Here is a 19838-nt window from a genome sequence, read left to right as displayed (position 1 = left end):
AAGCCAATAGGGCTAACAGAATACCGATCAGTAAGTCCACCCCCCCCCCCTTCCTTTTTGATATCCCGAGCGCATGGGTACCCGGTCCCCCTCCACACCAAAACATTACACCTCACCCCCCCCCAACCCCCCCCCCACCCGCACACTCGCACAGCCGGGTAGCCGCGCTCGAGCAAAACAACATTTCTAAAAACCGACCCCGTCGTCTCAAACACAGCCGTCAGTGCCTTGGCAACGGGCTGGTTCTGGGATTCTGTCTCTCTGGTAAACATATTTTCTCCCTCCCCCCACGTTTCAGCTGCAGCCGAGAGCCCATTTTCCACTGCTCCTACGGCTGTTCTCCGAAAACAATTAGCAATTTTCACGAGGCACACATGTCTCATTGGACCTTTAAAGTGTTTGTGCAGAAACCCACACTAAGTCAGAAGCCCTTATGAGACTCAGTTATAAACACAGTATGTATTAATAAAGCATATAGTATGTTCGCACGGAGTGCAATTTTCCTACGGAATTATACCATTACAGTAAAAAAAAATCATTATTTTTTTGCCTTCGCCATCAGAGAACCACGTGAAATCAGGTCAATGACCCACCGAAAACCTATTCCAGCACGGAGGAAGCTGCTGGACATCATCATGAGATCATTCCAGACTAAACAGAATTCTCATCAGTTTTACTGCCGCGACTTCAGCTGCGCTCCACACACTCGCCGGTGCGCGCGAGGACACGCGAGGCTCGCCTGTTTTTCCCTCTCGTTAAACGACGTGACGAGGCCGCGGCGAATCAGAGGGGCCGGCAGTTTGCAACCGCGTCCAGCTGCGGCGAAAAAAAATATTCGCCACTTCCAGTTTTTTTCCGTCTTTCCGCACGACTTCCAGCCGGCTGTTCAGCAAAACCGAGGAACGTCGACGTAACGGCGCCCTCGTTGCTGAAGCGCACGACGGCCTGATTTAACTAGCCACGGTCGGCGGCGTTTAATTGGGAGAATGGCTGATGGGTAACGAGCAGCGCCGCGCTCCGCGGTTTCCCCTTGTCTCCTTGTCGCTTCGGTTTTAACAACATCTTAATCGTGGCATCAGAGCCCAAATGGCGGCACGCGCAGGCTCTGCGATTCCCATTTATTTCAGCATTTTGAAACGGTGACAAAACACTGCAGGTCCTCTATAGGAAAGTGCTGACGTTGCATAACAACCACACTCCTGCATCGCTGCAGGCTACTTATTTCAAGCACGCAAATACAAAATAAAACATTCACCCCATTTTGACTCGTATTCCCCCGAAGACACACGGACGCTACAAAGCTGAATACAAAAAAACATCTATTTGGGACAAGGAAGCATATTCCCAGGATCAAACTTCACGATTACGCAATGGGCGTCAAAACATGACACCGCCACTGACAATTCTCATTACAGACGAGCGTACTCATTTCAATTCGGGTCAAAAAGGTCGCCGTCGAACGCATCGTGTTTCCTGTGAAACGGGCGTGAAAGACAAAGGCTGCAGCCATTAAGCACGCACCCAAGAGCCGGGATATCAGGCCACGCGTTTCGCCCGAGAGCGGGAGCGGGACAGAGGGGGGCGGTCGTAAAATCAGGACGGCCGCGGTAGCGACGGACCCCGTCGAACCCGCTGGGAAAGCAGCGGAGGAAGAGAGTTCCCAACCGAGAGCTTGCTGTGGGCCCCGTCGTCAGCAAGCGGCAGCAGAACGACCGCCCCCTTCAGGAGCTGGCCAGCAGACGACACACAGGGTCTCTGGGTTCGCTGCGGAGGGGAGAGGTTCTGTCCACAATACGTCATTCAGAAGCCCCGGATTATTTTTACCCCACCCCCCTCACTCCCCTTCAAACTTTCTCCAACAAGGCCTTTGTTCAGGTTCGAGTCTGCGCGGGCCGACCTCTCCCTCAAGCTGCTGTTCGCGTATTTCCCCAAAAGCCCGGGTAAGGCGATACTCCCCCCCCGTGCGTGAGACGCTCTATGGAGGTCAGGCCAGCGCGGCACCATGGGCGTAGACCGGCCCCGATCGCCGCCAGCGGCCTCCGCGCGTATTAGCCGCCGTGGCCCGGATTCCTAAAAGAGGAGGCGCAAACAAACCCCCCCTTTTTTTTTTTTTTTAAACGTAACCCGGCAACCCAGTTTCGGTCCGGGCGCTCCCATAGACGCCCTCGTCAGAGCCGGGGTGACGCAGCAGGCGGTTCGCCTGCAGGAAGTGCTCCCCAACCTCTGCTAACGGTGAGAAAGGTGACCCCTCCTGTTCTCTCCCCCCACCCCTCCAGAGATGCAGCTGGAATTTCTGTGTCCGGCAGGTCCCAACTCGCAGTCGATAAAACCAGGAGGGCTGAACGCTTGGCTCGGCGCGGCGGTGCCTCGACAGCATTCGCGCCGTCCCCTTCTCATTGGAAGAGGGCAGACGACGCAATTTGTTGTTGAAGGACATCGCGCTATTCTGCTGCATCTCAATTATCAATGGACCACGCGCCATTTTGCTCTGGATTTGCTACATAATTAGAATTCCTTACCAGTCTTTTCTCATATGTTTCTATGTGTTTTTCTGCCAGGGAGGTGCTTGCCCAGGATGGCTTCCACAAGTCAAATCGTAGGACATCGACACATCCCATCGAACATACTGCCTGAATGTCACGTAGTCATACGCATTGGTATAATCCCCAAACCCTTCCACATCCATCCCCACGCCCCCCCCTTCCATTGGGTACCGTTCTAGAAACTTCTCCACAGTGCTCGGGCTACTAAGAGCACCGACCCTTATCGAGAGCCCCAAATTGACCCTCGCGGTGTTATCGGAGAGGCACGACCGGCAGGCCGTCTCTCGGCCCAGCAGGGGAGGGGCACGGGGGGGGGGGGGGGGCCCGTAGGCCAAACCCACGGGGCCCCACCCGGAGGAGGGTTCTTCTTAACAAGAACACGCCAGTCACCGCCGCCTTCCGAAACTAAACAAAAGGTGTTCGCTTTAAATCCCTGGAGAAGCATTCTCGCTCCCATTATATGAAAATTAAGCCATGGCGGACCCCTGAACAATGCGATTCTTTCAAACAAAACATCTCCAAGGCCTGGGAAGCTGCAGACTCTGCTTCGGAAAGAAGTTGGCAGGAAGACTGCGGGCAGAGCCATTGTGCTCTGGATGTGGCACGGCTCCAGTGTCCATCGCCAGCTTGAGCTGGGACCGCTTATTTCTGTACCTAAAGCGGCTTTCTGTGAAAACAACCTCCAGCACCCCAGGAACAAGGGCGAACAAAAAAAAAAAGGGGGGCCGGCATTACTCGTTTCCAGCCAATAACAGTGCGGCTTGAAGCGCAGAAGCTCTGAATCAGTGCTATCACTGAAGGGGGGGGGGGGGGGGGGGAAGAAACCTCACAGGCAGAGACTGAAAAAAAGCAGAAGACTGAAGCCAGCTGATAGGGCAAGCAGCGATGGCACAGAGGACGTCTGCAATCAAAGGGCCCTGCCCTCTAATTTCGGCGCGCTCAGCTCAGATTGCAGGCTTAAATTAAGAATAAATTCCAGGCTTACTGCACAATGGGCTTGCGCTCTGCGCACATGCACTCAATAAAACGTTGATTGGTTGCACTCCGCATCGACAAATCATGTTAACAATTACGGAAAACTGAGATTTAAAATATAAAAAAAGTTTTGAGTCCTCGATCCATTATCAGGCTATTAGCCTATTCGAAGGAAACTTTGGTTTCACCGCCAGTTCCTGAATACCTTTCAAAGCTACCGTTAAAATAAATGAGAAAATAAAATGTTCCCTCAGTCTCTTCCAAACTCACGGACTGTGCAATTCCCATGAACGTCCTCTCTGGTTCATCCTGGCCCACCTCGGCCCCTGCTCCGCCAGCTCATATAACACTGTGAAAGCATGGGAACGCACAGCGACAGGGCCCCCAGTCTCTCTTTCCTACGGGCTCCCAAAGTGTGCAGCCTCCATGGCAACAGCAAGGGTTTTTTTTTTTTTTTTTAATCAGCAGGAGGGGAGAGGTGAACGGCGAGGTCACGGAGCGACACATCGGCGCTCCGACCCAACGGCCTCCCGACCCACCCCCACCCCCCCACCCCCCCACTCCCAGCTTCAGCTGGAGCCAGCAGCAGCGGGCGGTGGTGCAGGAGGCTCAGTGACATCGCCAAAAGTCCCATCCAAGCATCTGGAGCCAGACCGGGCGAGGGGCCAGAGGCAGGAAAACCCACTGCGAGCCAGGGACAGATCAGTGACTGCCACGTAGCCACTGCACGGGCTGCAGAGAGGACCCCGCAGCCTCCGGGAGGAAGGCAAGGCTGCTGCTTGCGCTTTTCCCAGAGTGCAATGGGACACGTACAACCGAATAGCAGAGTGTGCAGCGGTCATGTTGTGCAACAACAAGGCCAACCTGCCCACACAATGTAAACATTGCCACTTTATAATGTTCTTTAAAAGACGTGCTGACCGGTCTGGGCGCCCTGAAAAGACAATGTAATTCAGGGCTCCAGCGTGGCTCACACAGTCCAAGCGATCACCAGGAGTACAGGCTGGGTCCTAGAGTCTCAGGTTAAACCCAACTACGACCAGGGGTCCACAGTAGTGCCAACAGCTTGCTTTGCCCCACAAGCACTTTCACTACAATCCTACAAGAATACCACGTGACACAGAATTCCCAGTTTAGCTGGCATGTGCTGTTTGTGACTTCATTCACTCATTAACAGCGAAGAGCCGCAGGGATGCCTAAAAATACACTCAAAAAGAGACATGCCGTATTTTTAGGCTACTGGGAATTTACACTTCCGGTGGTCAGTGCGTTCGCTTTTCTGGCCCTTACGCAAAGGATCAGCTTCACAAGGAGCAGCCAAACCCGCCCCCCCCGCCCCCAGCACGTGAAACTTGCTCGCTGCATACCTATGGCTTTGCTTCCAGAATTTTCCTCTTCTTTTGTTTTCCTTTAATTTGGCCAGTGCTCCATTCCCCGTCCCCTTGAGCTCGACTGCAGCCAGTCAACCCATGGCTCCCATCCAGCAGCTCAAGCCACAGAGGATTTTCACAGGCCAATTTCAAAATCCCAACAGAGCCGGCTCATACTTGATACCGCTGTCAAAATGGCCACTAAATCCACTACTCAGAAAGCTCTCCTTGGATCTGGACCTGAGCAATACAGGTTCTCCCTGACTTATCTTTGCATTATAGGTCTACTAAAGGGGTCAAGAAATGCAATAAGGAAGGCAGACATCAGCGTGAACAAAACCTTGACATCCACAGGATGTTTTAGCATCCACTCACCATCCAACTCCACATACAAACAGGTCTTGCAGGCCCTGAAGAAAGAGGTTTTGCTTTGCATAAGGAGGACACAAATTAGGTTTATTCACATTGCTTCTCCCAGCCCACCACCCAACCATCCATCAACAGCAGCCTGTGATTGTTCAGTTTACCTCAAAACTCAGATTCTGGATGTTCTTAAAACTGTGACTTGAATAAAAAGCCCCTTTGATACCTCTGCTCTTGGAAAATCCCAAAATGAGCATCTTGGGGGAAAAAAACTAGAATAATACATTCAATAATTCAAAACAAAGTTACAAAGGATAGAGAGAGAGAAAATATATTTGGAAGAGATCAGGGTGTTTTTGGAGAGGGGGGTCACAAACAGGCTAATGCTCAATCCAATGCTTGATCCATTTGTCACTCGCTTTCAAACCACATTCAAGTTATGATACAACACTTGAAGAGGGAACAAATGCGCCTCGCCTCACCCCGGACTATTAAGGTTCACACGAGGAGACAGGAGCTCGGAGAACCAATTGCTTCAATCACAAACTACATGTCCCATCATGTCCTGAAGGAAATGAACCATCACAAAGGTGAACAGCCCATTAAAGGAGCCCCTTTATACTTGGCAGCTTAAATCAGCTTATAAATGTAAGTAGCACTAAACATCCTGCAAACCCTGCTGAGACTGGACTTTAACAGGAGCAACTAAGGTGAAACACCTTGCTCAGAGAAACAGCCAAGTACTAACTGGGATATGCACCCACCATTCTGCAGAACAAATTACTGTGAAAGATGCAGACAACTATGGATGAAGGGTGCCATGCAAAATGATGAAAACAAATAAAAACTGAGAACTGTAGTTATGCTACTCAGAAACAGCACCGTTTTATCCTTGTGCCCCAAACTGACCATTTACCATGAGCACTACACAGCTCTCTACTGAGCTTGGCACGTGAAAAAATCCTGAATTCTGTTGCTAAGGACTGAAGGAGGCAAGAGATGCATAATAATTGAAGATTCAACATTAATTATTTTCACACTTGCCCAGCTGGGCAATTAGTAAGAAATTGACTTTATACTTGCCAGCCAGGATATGGCAAAGTTCAAAGCCCAGTAACCAATGTGGCTTCTGCCTTGTAACCTCTTAAAAAAAAAATTCTGACACACAACTCGGCTTCAGTGCTAGTTACGTGGAGACAAATTTGAATGAATTGAATTGAGAATTAGCCGGGACTCTTCACTTAGCCAATCAGGCTAGAGGTTGCATAGTTTTACTTACACCTGGTTTTACTTGGGAGAGTGAGACCAATATCAGTTTTATTCATGGCATAGCCAAACTTTGGTTGAGCATCAAATAAAGAGGCAATGGTCTTTAGTTCAAATAAAAATTGGATAATAAACAGTTTTCAATGTCCTAATTTCTCTTCTGTTGAAAAATCTTCAAAAGAATGCTAATCGTAAAGTGACACTGATGTTAGCTGTAACTGCAACAAAGGTTCAGCCCTTTGTGATCATGGCGCAACCTTCAGCTCAGGAATGTGTGTTCTACACTGATGAAAAGGTCAGGCATTTAACCCTTTGTTGACATCTCGGCAGGCTATTGACGTGCTATCCCCAGTGTTTGCCCAGGCTCTATTCAGGCCACAGGGCGACTGTGTAACACTTGGCTTTTCCCACTCGGAGTCCATGTGAACAAGTCACTGCCTGGTCAGGAGCTGCTCTGTGAAATGGCTCCTGAAATGCCCAACAGGCACACAGCCCCCAAAAGCCAGAAGGCTATTCGAGTGGAGGCACAGGCGCTTAAATCCTTTCCAAACCAACAGGTTAAGAAAAAGAAATTCCAAAGACAACTGTGTTGGAAGCAGAGACCCTTGGGGTGCTCAGGTCCAGGACTGACAGTGCGTTAGAGCAGCGATGTCAAACCCAGGCCCTGGAGGGGCCGCAGTATCTGCACGCTTTTGTGGTGTCTTCTGAACCAGCAGCCACCTTAGGCCTTGAAAATGAGAAGACTCTTCAGCTGATTGACGACTTAAATTAAGCACTTGGGCCCCAAAACAAACCAAGAACCAGCAAGCACTGTGGTCCTCCAGGACTGCAGTCTGACATTCCTGCTGCAGACAGCAGACAAGGCGCCAAGCTTCGGTGCCTGGAAAGCCTATTCTCGTCGACAACAAACAACCTTATATTCACATGTCATCTGCGCTGACCCTGCCGTCGCCGCGAGTCTTGCTCGTTCTGCTGCCGGGCTCCGCTCGTCGTGTCACCGGACCGGCCTCGAGGTCTCGCGAGCTGCGCGAACCGGCCCGGTCGACAGCCCATCGCAAGCAAATTGTCTGGTGCAATCTTGGGATCGGGAGCTAGCCCGCTAGCCCGTTCCCGCTAAATTGTCCCACATGGCTGCACGCCGTCAAAGAGGGCAGCTCAGTTTAAACAAACAGAACGACTTCCTCCTGGCTGCACACAAAGCCTTTAAACAGAGCCAGCCCCTCCTCCTGAGGTCACTCAGGGGAAAGTCAGGAGACCGCAAACACAAGCCCTCTCTCCCTCTCCCTCTCTCTCTCTCTCTGTCCCTCTCTCCCTCTCCCTCTCCCCCTCTCTCTGTCCGTCTGAGCCCGCTCCCACACATCAGAACCCTGAAGCCCTGCCGGACTGTGGGCTACCTGTCCTCTGTCATTTCAAAGAACAACATTTACTTTTACTGCCTGCAGAACGGTTGAGTCTAAATTATTATTTTTTTGCTTTTCACAGACAGGGGCATCCAAGAAAATTGAGGCCTATAGGCTTATATATTGTTTTGAAGTCCACAAACACACATACACACACGCATATATACATTGTTTTTTTTTTCCCGTTTATTGGGTCAGATCATCTCAAATAGACTCTGCAATTGTTGCCATTTTGGTATTTTTCTTTGTATTCCTAAAAGGTTCGCACTAGGTCGACAAGCTGGTTGTGCTCTGACTAATAAAGAGCTGAAAGGGGGAGGTGCTGGAGGACTGTGGGGTTCCTGGACTCTTTCTGCAATGACTGTAAACAACTTCTCCCAAAATCAAAAATGGTCTTCTTTAAAAACCCAGGGCTGTATTTTGAAGGTCCACACTTGCGGCACAACAGAACATATAATCTTGACTATTTTCTGCAGCATTTATTTCAAAACTGTCACGTCACAAGTGCAACGCAACAGTTATGTGGCTCCAAGGGTTATCCAGACTGCTATACAATTGATGTTGCACTTGCACAGATGAAACACAAATCTGGGTTTGCAAATAAAAATAGCCAGAACACAAATCATATTATACAATAATTCTTCCCACCACAAGCTTAGACCATTAAAACAGAGCCCCCAGTGAGTAAATCTCACCTGTGGTTCAGTTACTTCTTCCTGCTTGGCAGAAAAATTCAAAAAAACACGGCAGGACTATGCAGGCTATTTGGCCAATGGCCCCCTCCTCCGTTTAGTAGCCCCCATGGATGCACAGAAAATAGCTACACCATAGTACACCACAGCACACTGTCAGCCACCAGGAAAATGGGATTCATTCAGTTATCGCTTCCCTTCACTGAGAGCCCTTCTACCTTTCCCATGACCCAAGTGTGTACTTTATTCGCCAGCTCCACGCATTATAAATGCCACAGACGCCGAGAGAGAGATCAGCGTTTCAAATGCTAAAGAATAACATGATTTAGCCACCAATGCAGAGCGGTAAGACACATTTCTGTGTGGAGAATGGATAGTCCCCCCCACCCGCTTCCAAAGGGGTCACCGGGTCAAATTCCTCATCCTCATTCAGGCCTCGAGATTTCACACACAGGGTGGAAGGGGGGTGTGTGTGGGGGTGGGTTGGGGGGGGGGGGGGGGGGGGGGGGGGGGGGGGGGGGGGGGGGGGGGGGGGTAGGGAGGGTGGGCAGGGTGTTGGAGCTTAACGATTTGTGGGAGGTCCACTTTCAAGGCAAAGAGCAGGGGAGAAGGAAAAACAGGAAGCTGCTGATGAGAAAGGCTGTGAAGGCAAGGTATGCATGACTGCATTCCTGTCACTGCCAAGGGGAGTGAGGGTCATTCACCATTAGGGGGCAGCATAGAGCGCCCCCCCCCCCAGGAAGGCTGATTGACGTGGTGAGACGGCCTTAAGATAGATTTTAAATCGCCAGAAGGGGGAGGAAAGCAATAAAGAAGGGAACTTTGCATGAAAGTAAACACTTCCTCTCGGGCCCAGGGCTGTGCCCCCTTCTCGGGGGTTCATTCCACATGCACGCCTGCAGTCAGGGCTAAAATTGTCCCACCCAAGGAAATAAAAAGGGCCATTAACTGGCGGAGCGGGCGTCAGGAGTTTCCATTCGCCGAGCGGCGGCCGCGTTTTTTCCCCTCTTCCTGTTTCGCGCCGCGCATGCTAATGCGAGCGTCCGTGTTTTTCGGAAGGCCACCTGACCAAACATTCAGCGTCTCCCCCCATCCCCCCCCCCCCCCCCCCCCAAGCCCAGCCCCTCGGACGATGACATACCATGCGACGAAGTGGATACATTAACGGGGTTTTTTTTTTTGTTTTTTTTGTGTAGCTGCAGGTCAATGGTCTGCGGAACGGTCGAGGCTGGACGCCTGCAGGCAGCCTCTTATCTGAGCCCGTGTATCTCTTCCCCAGGACGGAATTCAAGAGGAACCACCACAACAATACGGGAGCCTGCTGTTACGCGGGCTCCGCTTTTTAACCCCCCGTCGTTTCCGAGTGGCCGCCAGACGAGGTATTGTGACAGGTCGACGGCCGGGGGGGGGGGTTAAAGGTTGAAAGGGCTCTTTTATCACGCTTTAATCAACCGTCAACGTTCGAACGAATCACAGAGCACGCCCAACAACAAGTAAATATTGCGGTTACGCGCCGAGCAAACAAGGAACACCTTCTTGCAGGATGTCCTTGGCACCCGGCTACCGGAAAAACAAAGATGTGCGTATTTGGAGAGACCTCTGTCGAGTGTTATGCGCGGAACAACATTAGGAATGGTTCGTTTTAATATGACCACAAAAAGAAGTTTACACAGGCAGTGGGAGATAAGGCCGCTTCTCTATCGGTTCTCAAGGGAAATCTTTACTGCCTTCCAGTAGTTTAATAACCACAGATACCATTCAGGAGCTCTGGCCTTCTGGGCCAGACATGGTCAAATGCAGCACGTCTGCAACCGCACTGCGATTAGCATAGCCTACATAAACCAAAACCTCCAGCTAAAATGGAATTCAGAACTATGGCTATTTTAAACAATGACATCATATCCCGAGTCCCTGCTGAATGTTCCAGAGTCAGCATTTGATCTGTCCATGTGAAATCTTTTGCAAGACCAAAAAGGATGATTCAGAGTCTAAGCTAATTATGATGTAAAAGTACAAACAAACACACAGGAAGAAACTGACATTCCCAGTACAAAAGGTTCTCAAAACATAGGCCAACATCCTGCTTGTTCAAAAATGTTGGTTTATGGTTAAATGTAGGCTGATACAATATTCTGTAAACATACATGCAATGCCATTAAACACAGATATAGATTAGTGAGAACTGAAAGGGAGGCTGTGGGTTGGAAAGTGACAACATACGCACAGAATCCCAATTTCCTATCAAACGCCCTGCAGAGATTCCTTCTCTCGTTTATTCCAGGCGTTTCTTTCCCTGCCCTTTGAGAAAGCCACATCGGCAGAAAGCTTTTCCCCCACAATTCCTGCAGCGTTTCTCAAGGAATGCTTAACGCCCAGCTGCTCCTAATAAGGTTAAGGTTCCGTGAAGGGCTCAAGGGCTCAGATAAGATGGAGGTGCAAAGGTCAGACGGTTTATGAATGCCACTCGAACCCCTGGACACGAACCGCATCCTTCCCCACGCTCTCTCTCTCTCCTGCACACTGAACACACTTCATCCCTACCCCTACTGGAGTCTGTATTTCGTCCTAGTCCAACAAGTGAGTGGCACAGTCACTTGAAGGACATATACATTGTAATTTGATAAATATGTCTGATTTGATGGCGATTTGGTAGCACCAGGCTCACTCTATAAAAAACAGAACAATTGCTTGTTGGACAGAGAGGTTAAACAGTGTCCTGCCAAAATCTAAATGGCTTATACCTCCTCTTTGGTCTAGTTTTCCTATGTTTATTACTGACTTTAACTGGAAACTGTTAATTACTTCATTTCAAAGGTTGCCATTCAGCTGTGGCAAAGTTTCAGTGGAATAATTTCCCAATTAGTGCACTGAACGAGGCTAATTCTTTCATGAGTCACCAACAGACAGAGGTCGTATTTTCATACTGTTGGGGAATCAGTAAGCTCCTCATAACCATCGGCGCCGGGTCTGAGAACAGGCTGGGGAGAAGACGGAGAGCAGGGGGCAGCGGCGGCAGCCAGATTCACTCCAGACCGCACCGACGAGCACACGCCTGCACCCGCACGCACGCAAATCAGAATCAGAACGGAGCCAGACGAGGGCTCCGAGTCTGCTTTGTTCATGCGAAGAGGGGAGAGGGGGCTGCAGAGGAGATAAGGCTCTCCTTGTTCCCACCCATCGCTGGCCCTCATGAGCCTTGAACAGACATCATTAGGAAATGTGTTATGAAAATGTTATCACAGGCCTTTCTTTAATCGGCTGGAGGTTATGGGGGGTGGGGCCAAAACTGTGGAAAGAGAGAATATCAAATAGGCAGTTGTTTTTTCTGTTTTAATGTTTTTTTCCCCTCTGTACTGTAATAATGAATATATATCCCTGCTTCACAGACAGAGCCAGACAGATCATTGAGCTGGGAAAGCCAATCACAATAGACAAGACTTACTTCCACAAAAAAACATGCAACAAGTATTTCAGTCCTAACCTTAGCAACCAAAAATGATTGCCTTTTGGGGGTATTGACAATTACATGAACTGCTTCATGCACTAATAACAATAATAATAGCCTCAAACTTAAATTCCCAGAAAACATGTAGACAAGCATAGACCTCTGTTCAACCCCTCATCAATCAAGAGAGGCGGGGAAAGAAGTTCTTGACGGGACTGGCTTTCAGGGCTGCAATTATAAAAATCACTAAAGATTTTTATCATTGCATTCCGGATAACATCATTGCACATCAAAGAAAGTAGCCACTCCTGGGGAATCTGCAAAACCGCACCCCCACCCCCCACCCAACACCCCAGGAGGAAACCTCCACCAAAACCAGGTGCAAACTCCTTGTCCTCACAGGGAGCAAATACCTTGTGAGCTTCAGCCAATCAGAAAGCACGTCCCCAGGGACTCAGGTAAGTACCAATTCACATGGCAGGCTCCCATCGCACAGCCACTAAAGACAGAAGTGGCCATTTTCGCACAAAGAATTGCTCTGAAAGTGCCTACAGTTGCATGGAAGAAATGGAGATCACATCCCAGAAATAACATGCACAAACATATCAGTGCTTTCCCCCCCCGATCCTGCAATCTGTCCATGGAAATATGGTTCTTATGAGAAAAGTAACACAATATCAGAGAGCCATTTCCCAGGAGCAGTAGATTGGCAAAACGCCACTACCACAGAGCTTTAGGTAGTATCTCTCTAACAGTGTGAAATCAGTACCTGCTCAAGAACTATTTTTATTGTTGTTGCTTGGAGACACGGGACTCTATTTTAATCAAAGGAACACACACTCAACGTCAGTCAACTTTCCGCCATTGGCCGATTGCCTGCATTCCTTCCAGAATAGTCTCTTTTATTCAAAAGACAGGCTCGGATTTCACTTTAACACACAAATTTACTCTATAGGCTAATCTTTACCCAGTAACTAAACATGACATCTTTTTGTCATGACACGTAACATTTGGTTGGGAACACGATTCTCCTGATAACATGGTCATAACAACAGAGCCAAATAACGAAAAAATGTGATGTCTGCCATCTAGTTTTCCACTAGGTATAAGAGGTAAAAACAGGGCCTGCATTATGCTAGGGGAACTGTAACTAAGTTGAATGTTATGGAAACAATACGCTGAGCTAACGTGGTGGTTTTCAGATAATCTGCAAGCTGAAAATAGCCCCTTAAGGCATGCTCCTGCAACAAGGTATGTCCAATTAAACTTCCAGATTTTACTTCCAAGAGCAGCCAGGGACAGAAACTTTAATTATAGGTGTACCTGAGAGACCAATTCACCCCTGTGAACATGCCCCTGGGCCACAAATTGGATTGGCTTTTGTTTTTTTTTTCTTGTATGAAACGAGAGTGACAAGAGAGAAATTGAGTGTGTGTGTTTGTGTGTGTGCATGTCTACATGGGTCCTCACAAGAAAAGGTTCAATCATATTGCAATGTTCATGTGCATAAAACAGGAGAGGGAAAAAAAGTGATTTTTCAGCTATAATTATCTCCACATAAATAACTCAACTAGATGTTATGGGAGCTGCTCTTCCTAACTCTTGATGATAGCTTGAGTAAAACCCATTGTAAGTCAAACTCTGTGCACTGCTCAGTTACACAGTAGTTCAAATGCCCCCGACACCACCTCCCATTTAAAGTACACTGGACCCTTCACAGCTGGAGAACAAGAGAATCTCTCCGTGGCGGGGATCTGTATTTTAAATGTGCATAGTCACCAAATAATGCATCTATATCCCAATTACCCAGAACACGTCCCGACAGGTCATAACAACAGTAACAATCGGGAAACACCGACCAGAAAAACGGTCTGGTTCATAGGAATGTGGGTTGAACAAAACTTGCAGATCCATAGGCCTAAAGAAAAACACTTATGCCCCAGGCTAAGGGCAAAAGAGAAAAATACTTAAGAATGAGAGATCAGATCATGAATGTAGTTGACACCCTGGCATGCAGCTTTATTTTAACATTTATTTCGTTAAAAGTCTAAGAAGTTTTCTGATCTTGCTAACGACGTGATGCTCATTTGCAAAGGAGTGTATGTGCGTTGGAACATTGGGACTTTTACGGCACACAAAATTGTCCACCAGTAAGGTGATCGCTAACAAAAAGCATTAAGTAGCCTACTAAATTACAATATAAGTATCACAGCAATACACATCAATAGACATTCCACAGGTTAAAACAATATTGATATCAAATATGAGTTCCTTCATCGTTTACTGCCCCACTTACGAAAAACCAATTCGCACAAAAAATTAGGCTACATCGAACTCATTTTAAAAAGTAGGCTAAGACTTCTTTCTTCTCGTTCCCGCTGTGGTATTCATCTGACGTCATTTATTTAGGATCGAATTTCTCTTGCCTGCGATGTTTCTTTTTCTCCGATGTGCCCCCTGGATCCAGGCAAAGTTTTCTAACAAACCTCGGGGCTACGCATTCCATTACAAATGTGTCTTTCACACCTGAATGACACAATGGCAAACTCCAAAAAAGTTTCTTAAGCTTAAGGCTACACTGATTTTCACCAACTACCACCAGTGCCCGTAACCACAACTATAATTAAAATAAAATAGTATTGATCTAATTACAGCCTTTCTTATAGAAAGCAAAGCGAAGAGTAAATCTAACAGAATCGTGGTGCATTTCGAAAAAAAAAATATCAAGAGTAAAGCTACGCATAGGCTAGTGAGCTATTTGCATTTGTTCCGGGGGCTCCAAAACTCCGATCTCGCACTATAAAACTTAAGCTGAGACCGTTTAACACTTCCCACAGACAACAGACACGTAGTTCTTTTCAGCTGTATCTGGCCAACTTGACACAGGCTCTCTGGAATACTAGGGTATGATGGAGTTTAAACACCTCTGTTCAACATTACCGCACTCAGTTAACTGCTGTGTCAGAAAAAATTCACATCTGTATCAATTACTGAAATATTTCGAGTTGTTACATTACATTGATACACCTGAGTATTCGCATTCTCTAAAACAAATTCCTCAATCGGATCTAATCAAAGAGGTCATTATTAAATATGAGCCAATTCCATAACGCCTATGCACAATCGCTGCATTCTCCGTTCCCGAATTTTCTTCAAAAAAAAAAAAAAACTGCTGCCATTATACCACAGCTGAAGTACCCGAAATAAAAGTTAAAACGACGCGATTTCAAAGTTCTAACTTGATTCAAATAACGTGCATTTTCACGATAACAAATGTAAACTGAGAGCAGTTTTTTAAAAACAATTCTCTACGCACTCCTTTTATGTCTCCTCCAAATACAAAACAAATCTTTTCACTGCCAGAAATTCTGCGCACCACACAGACAAGTAGCCTACCGAGAAACCAAGATTTTACTTTTAAACGAAATCGAAACGAATAGGCGTTATCTCACGTTGATTATAATATTCAACCACAAGCCATTTTTGTATGTTGATAATCTGTTTCAAACTTTCGTTTCCACCACAGCCAAGTTTTCGTTTTTCCTCTAGGCTCCCTGGTTGGTTGCTAGTTCAGTCTACCGGCGTCATCTCGCTCCAGACAGTAAATTTAGTAAGTTCATAACTTAAAAAAAGACATATTTTATGGCAACATAACTGAAGACCGCCGTGCTATGTTGAACGTGTACATGTAAAACTAGTTTACTTACCTTGCTGCAATAAAAATAATCTTCAAAGAACAACAGCCCTCCACTTTTTCCCCAGTTATGATTTTGGCAATCCCCAGCTTGTCTGCCCACTGAGAAAACGTTCTGACGGAGATTCCGCCATGTCAATTATGTCTGAACGCACATGTGAGCGAAGACCTGCCCATTTCTACCGTATAATATAGAGTAGACGATCATATAGGGAAAAAAACGTAACTTGTTTTACATTTTGAATATTTCACAAGAATAATGATCAAATAAAAGACACACAGATAAGACACAACCAAAAAAAAAAAAAAAAAACTCTAGAAAAACAACTAAACAAGTATTTTAATTCCCAGGCCATTTATTTACTCTTTACGTGGACGTATAGTTTTTGTTGTTTGTAAACATATGTAGTAGTATTTTAGCAGCTACAATAGGCCTAATATTTATTTTCCTACAATTATCCCTACTCATGCAGCTTTTTTTGCTTGTATCAGTTGTCCATCCAAAGGGCGGACATAGCTTACACTCTTGCATATTATCCTTCAGGGTTCCTAAAAACTATTCAGCTCCAATCGGCCAACCTTGAAATAACAGCATCTTACCAGAAATCAAACCTGCAATATATAAATACAATATACAGCAATTCTCTCTATATATAAAATAGGATTTGTATTTCGATAGTTTTATTGATAGTCTACAATGTATAGTGGTATGGGTTCTTTTTCGTGTGGAAAAGGTGAAACCACGGACTACGTTTGCTTAAAAAAGTTTAAACTTTGACTTCAACTTTTGTCAAGAAATTCGGGACAGAAACTGCACACACTGACAAAGACAAACAAAAGTTGTCAGTCCAAACATGTACTTTGAATTCTAAGTTTGAGACCTCAAACAGCAAGACTGTTTCTAGGTCACTTGAATAATACTCCTAAAAATGGTTTTCTAAAAAAGTTTTCATCTGTCTCATATGATTGCCAAAAAGGTTTTACAAAGAACCATATAGGGTGATTTAAGACCATGCAATGTAGCGTGTTGTTTATGAAACAGCAGTGTGCAGTTAGGGTTTTATATATAAAGTCTTATATAGGGCTTTACATTAGGGCTCAACTTCTAAAGTCAACTTCTAATTCATGCATCCCCAAAGACAGATTTATTAGAATAATCTATTTTAAGAAAAACCTTGCTGTATTGCAGTTCCATACAATAGCTAACTGCCATTATATTAAACTCATCACAGGCATGTCACTTATAATTAACAGAGGTTTTACTGCCAGTATTGTTCACTATATATCCACTATAACTAGTTTTCATAAAAGCCATTTGTATGCAAAAATGTGAACATGAAAAACAAAGTTTCAGCAAGATTCTTCGCAGCCTGGAGTTTGTTTGGAGGTATAATAAGCAAATTATTTTCTCCTGTATTAAACATTTCTTCACGTATGCAAACTAATTATAGATTTCAATAATAAATATTGAAGGCCACCTTGAATTAAATGCCTGTAAGGAATCTCAAAGCAGAGGCAATATACATTAAGAGTTACTTGTGCAGTAAATATTAACTAGGTAGATATTCATGTGGAAGAGCCTGACCCACTTCTAATCTGTAAGCTACCAAGCAGTATTTTAGCAAATGAATGATTTACATTTTACATTTACACATTTAGCTCTCTTATCCAGGGCAACATAGGTAAGTCCATAAATACAGATTTAGGCACCACACAGTGCTGTTACTGGGTCTGAGATGTAGCTGATAGTTGTGGTCAATGCATAATTTTACAACATAAAGTAGTTGTTGAGAAACAGAGAATGTAGTGTTATAAGGAAGCACTGGGGTTTGGTGATATAGTGGGCAGGCAAGCGTGTAAAGTTTGATTATAGATTGCAGGTAAGATGGTGCTGTTCCTATCGCTGCACCATAGAACAGGACAAGAAATGTAATTGTATTTTAATTACATTTAATGTAACTTTGGCAGCAATTACATTAAATGACATAAAGTGTTAATTTAAACCTCAAAAGCCACAATTATATTTAAAGTTTATGATGATCAGTGATGTTTGATAACATTGCATGAATTGTGTAGATAAAAATAAATAAATAATACATAATTTTCAATAAAGCAGCATTCCGAGCTAATTGTTGCAAAAGATCAATACAGAATCTCAAAGAAACATTGTTACATTGCCAATATAAAAGTACATGCTGTGATCTCCTAGGAATCTGCCTGAGCAGCTTATTTGCTTGTTTGTTTCTGAATGAAGAGTCAGAATTGATTACTAAAAGATATCAGGCCCTTATAAGGTTCTCCTTGTGATGCCCCGGCCACCTCTAACAGTGAGCACCTGGCATTCTCTCAACAGAAGATGAGACAGGAAAGCTGGACTTGGCCTGGCAAAGAACAGCAGGTCTATCATTAGATCAAATGCTAGACATCCAGAGGTTGTCCCACGGATGGGTCTACCTACGGAAGAGAGGGAAACAAAGGGCAATGAGCAGACAGAGAGCAGACAGAGCAGTAAAACGTCACCAGTGATATTTAACCCCAGCAGCAATGCTGAAAAGCTCCTTTTCCACAGAAGCTTGTCTGTTTTCCGCATTTATGTTAACTTGCTTCTGAAATCTGAAATGCACATCTCCACACATACATTAGGCATTGGCCTCACTTTACACATTTCCTGATCATTCCCATTTTGGATATCAATAGGAAGGTGCACCATTATGAACATTACTGACCCTCAACATACTGACTATAATTTAAAGATAGCACTGGTTGCCTTTCATTAACAGAAAGCAAAAATGGCAGTAAAAGAGACCTGGCTGATAAAACAATGCTTTGCTGTTTTTTTTGTTGAGGAACATGCTGAATTTGTTCTTAACCAGAGTGGTAATCTGGATATTTGGGATATCATTTTTGTGCCAATAAAACAGCTTTGCATGGGCCTATATTAAAAAAAAATTTAAGATCAATAGTTTTTTTGTTTAAACTAGACAAAAAAAACTATTTGAATAAAACAAACCACACTTAGACAATCGTAAAAAAAAAAAAACTATAGAAAAATGACTGGGAAAGCATAGTACGGGAAAATTTCCCCTGTAGAGCAAATACCTCAAAAATGAAGATAAAACTAAAAAAGTGTGCAATTTTATACAACAAAGGGCAATATCACAAGGGTAATTGGAAACACTTTCTTCACTGAATGCATGAGAGGACAGTAAAATCAATGGCTCATGCAATATCATTGAGTCTGGATAGTGGTAGAAAACTTTGGGCGCATTGTGTGGAAAGATCATTTATCCTAAGGGTATTTCCATGATTTTCAGCCCAACCCAAGTGCTTCTTGTCCACCTTCAATCCTCCTGACAAAGCAAGCCAGCCCCCCCCCCCCCCCCCCCCCCCCCCCCCCACCCCACCCCCCCAGCCCCAGCAAACAGCCAGCGCAGGCATTGTTGCACGCATACATTCAAGACTAAAGCCATGTAATGCCGAGCATTTAGGGAGTAATTACTGTTTCCTGCAGTTTGCTTTTTTTGACAAGTACAAAAGGCTAACAGGAAGCAATAAGGGGTCAGGCTTGTATGAAGAGAGCAACCCTAAAATAGGACTGGTGGCAGTTCATTATATTTCAAAGATGTGGCATGTGTGCAGTGCAAGCATGCTGTTGCATTTTGTAGTTAATTACTTTTTTGGACTTGAGGTTGTGCCTCTACACCAGGTGCATGATGTAGGTGTGTGTAAAAGACAGAGGGAGAGAGCAACAGAGGTAAGACACATGGACATATGTATAGGGTTTATAATAATAATAATAATAATAATAATAATAATAATAATAATAATAATAATAAAATACATTTTGAATGAATGGAATTTCAAACTTGATATATTTGCAACTGTCAACTGCACTGTCAAGTTATTTGTAGTTGTTCCAATGACCATGATATGCACTTTTGTACGTCGCTTTGGATAAAAGCGTCTGCTAAATAAATGTAATGTAATGTAATGGAATGTAATTGTGACAAATGCAAATATACTCTGAAGGTATTTTATTTTGTAAGAATATAACCTGAAGTAGTCATTATATTACTTGTTAAAAATGTGA

The 19838-nt window shown here is 45.3% G+C and overlaps 1 protein-coding gene across 2 annotated transcripts in view; it reads right to left on the bottom strand.

Annotated features, from left to right (window-relative positions):
- The window catches only part of fndc3ba (fibronectin type III domain containing 3Ba), a 148529-nt gene extending 132657 nt beyond the window's left edge, over positions 1 to 15872 (bottom strand). For both annotated transcript variants that reach the window (XM_035422631.1, XM_035422632.1), the window contains exon 1: positions 15762 to 15872. The gene's annotated coding sequence lies outside the window, so the exon portion shown is untranslated. The remainder of the gene's footprint in view (positions 1 to 15761) is intronic.
- Positions 15873 to 19838: the final 3966 nt, after the last annotated feature.

Source organism: Anguilla anguilla, chromosome 6, assembly GCF_013347855.1.
Source record: "Anguilla anguilla isolate fAngAng1 chromosome 6, fAngAng1.pri, whole genome shotgun sequence".
Classification (NCBI taxonomy): Eukaryota; Metazoa; Chordata; class Actinopteri; order Anguilliformes; family Anguillidae; genus Anguilla; species Anguilla anguilla.
This window is presented reverse-complemented; position numbering and strand designations above follow the sequence as displayed.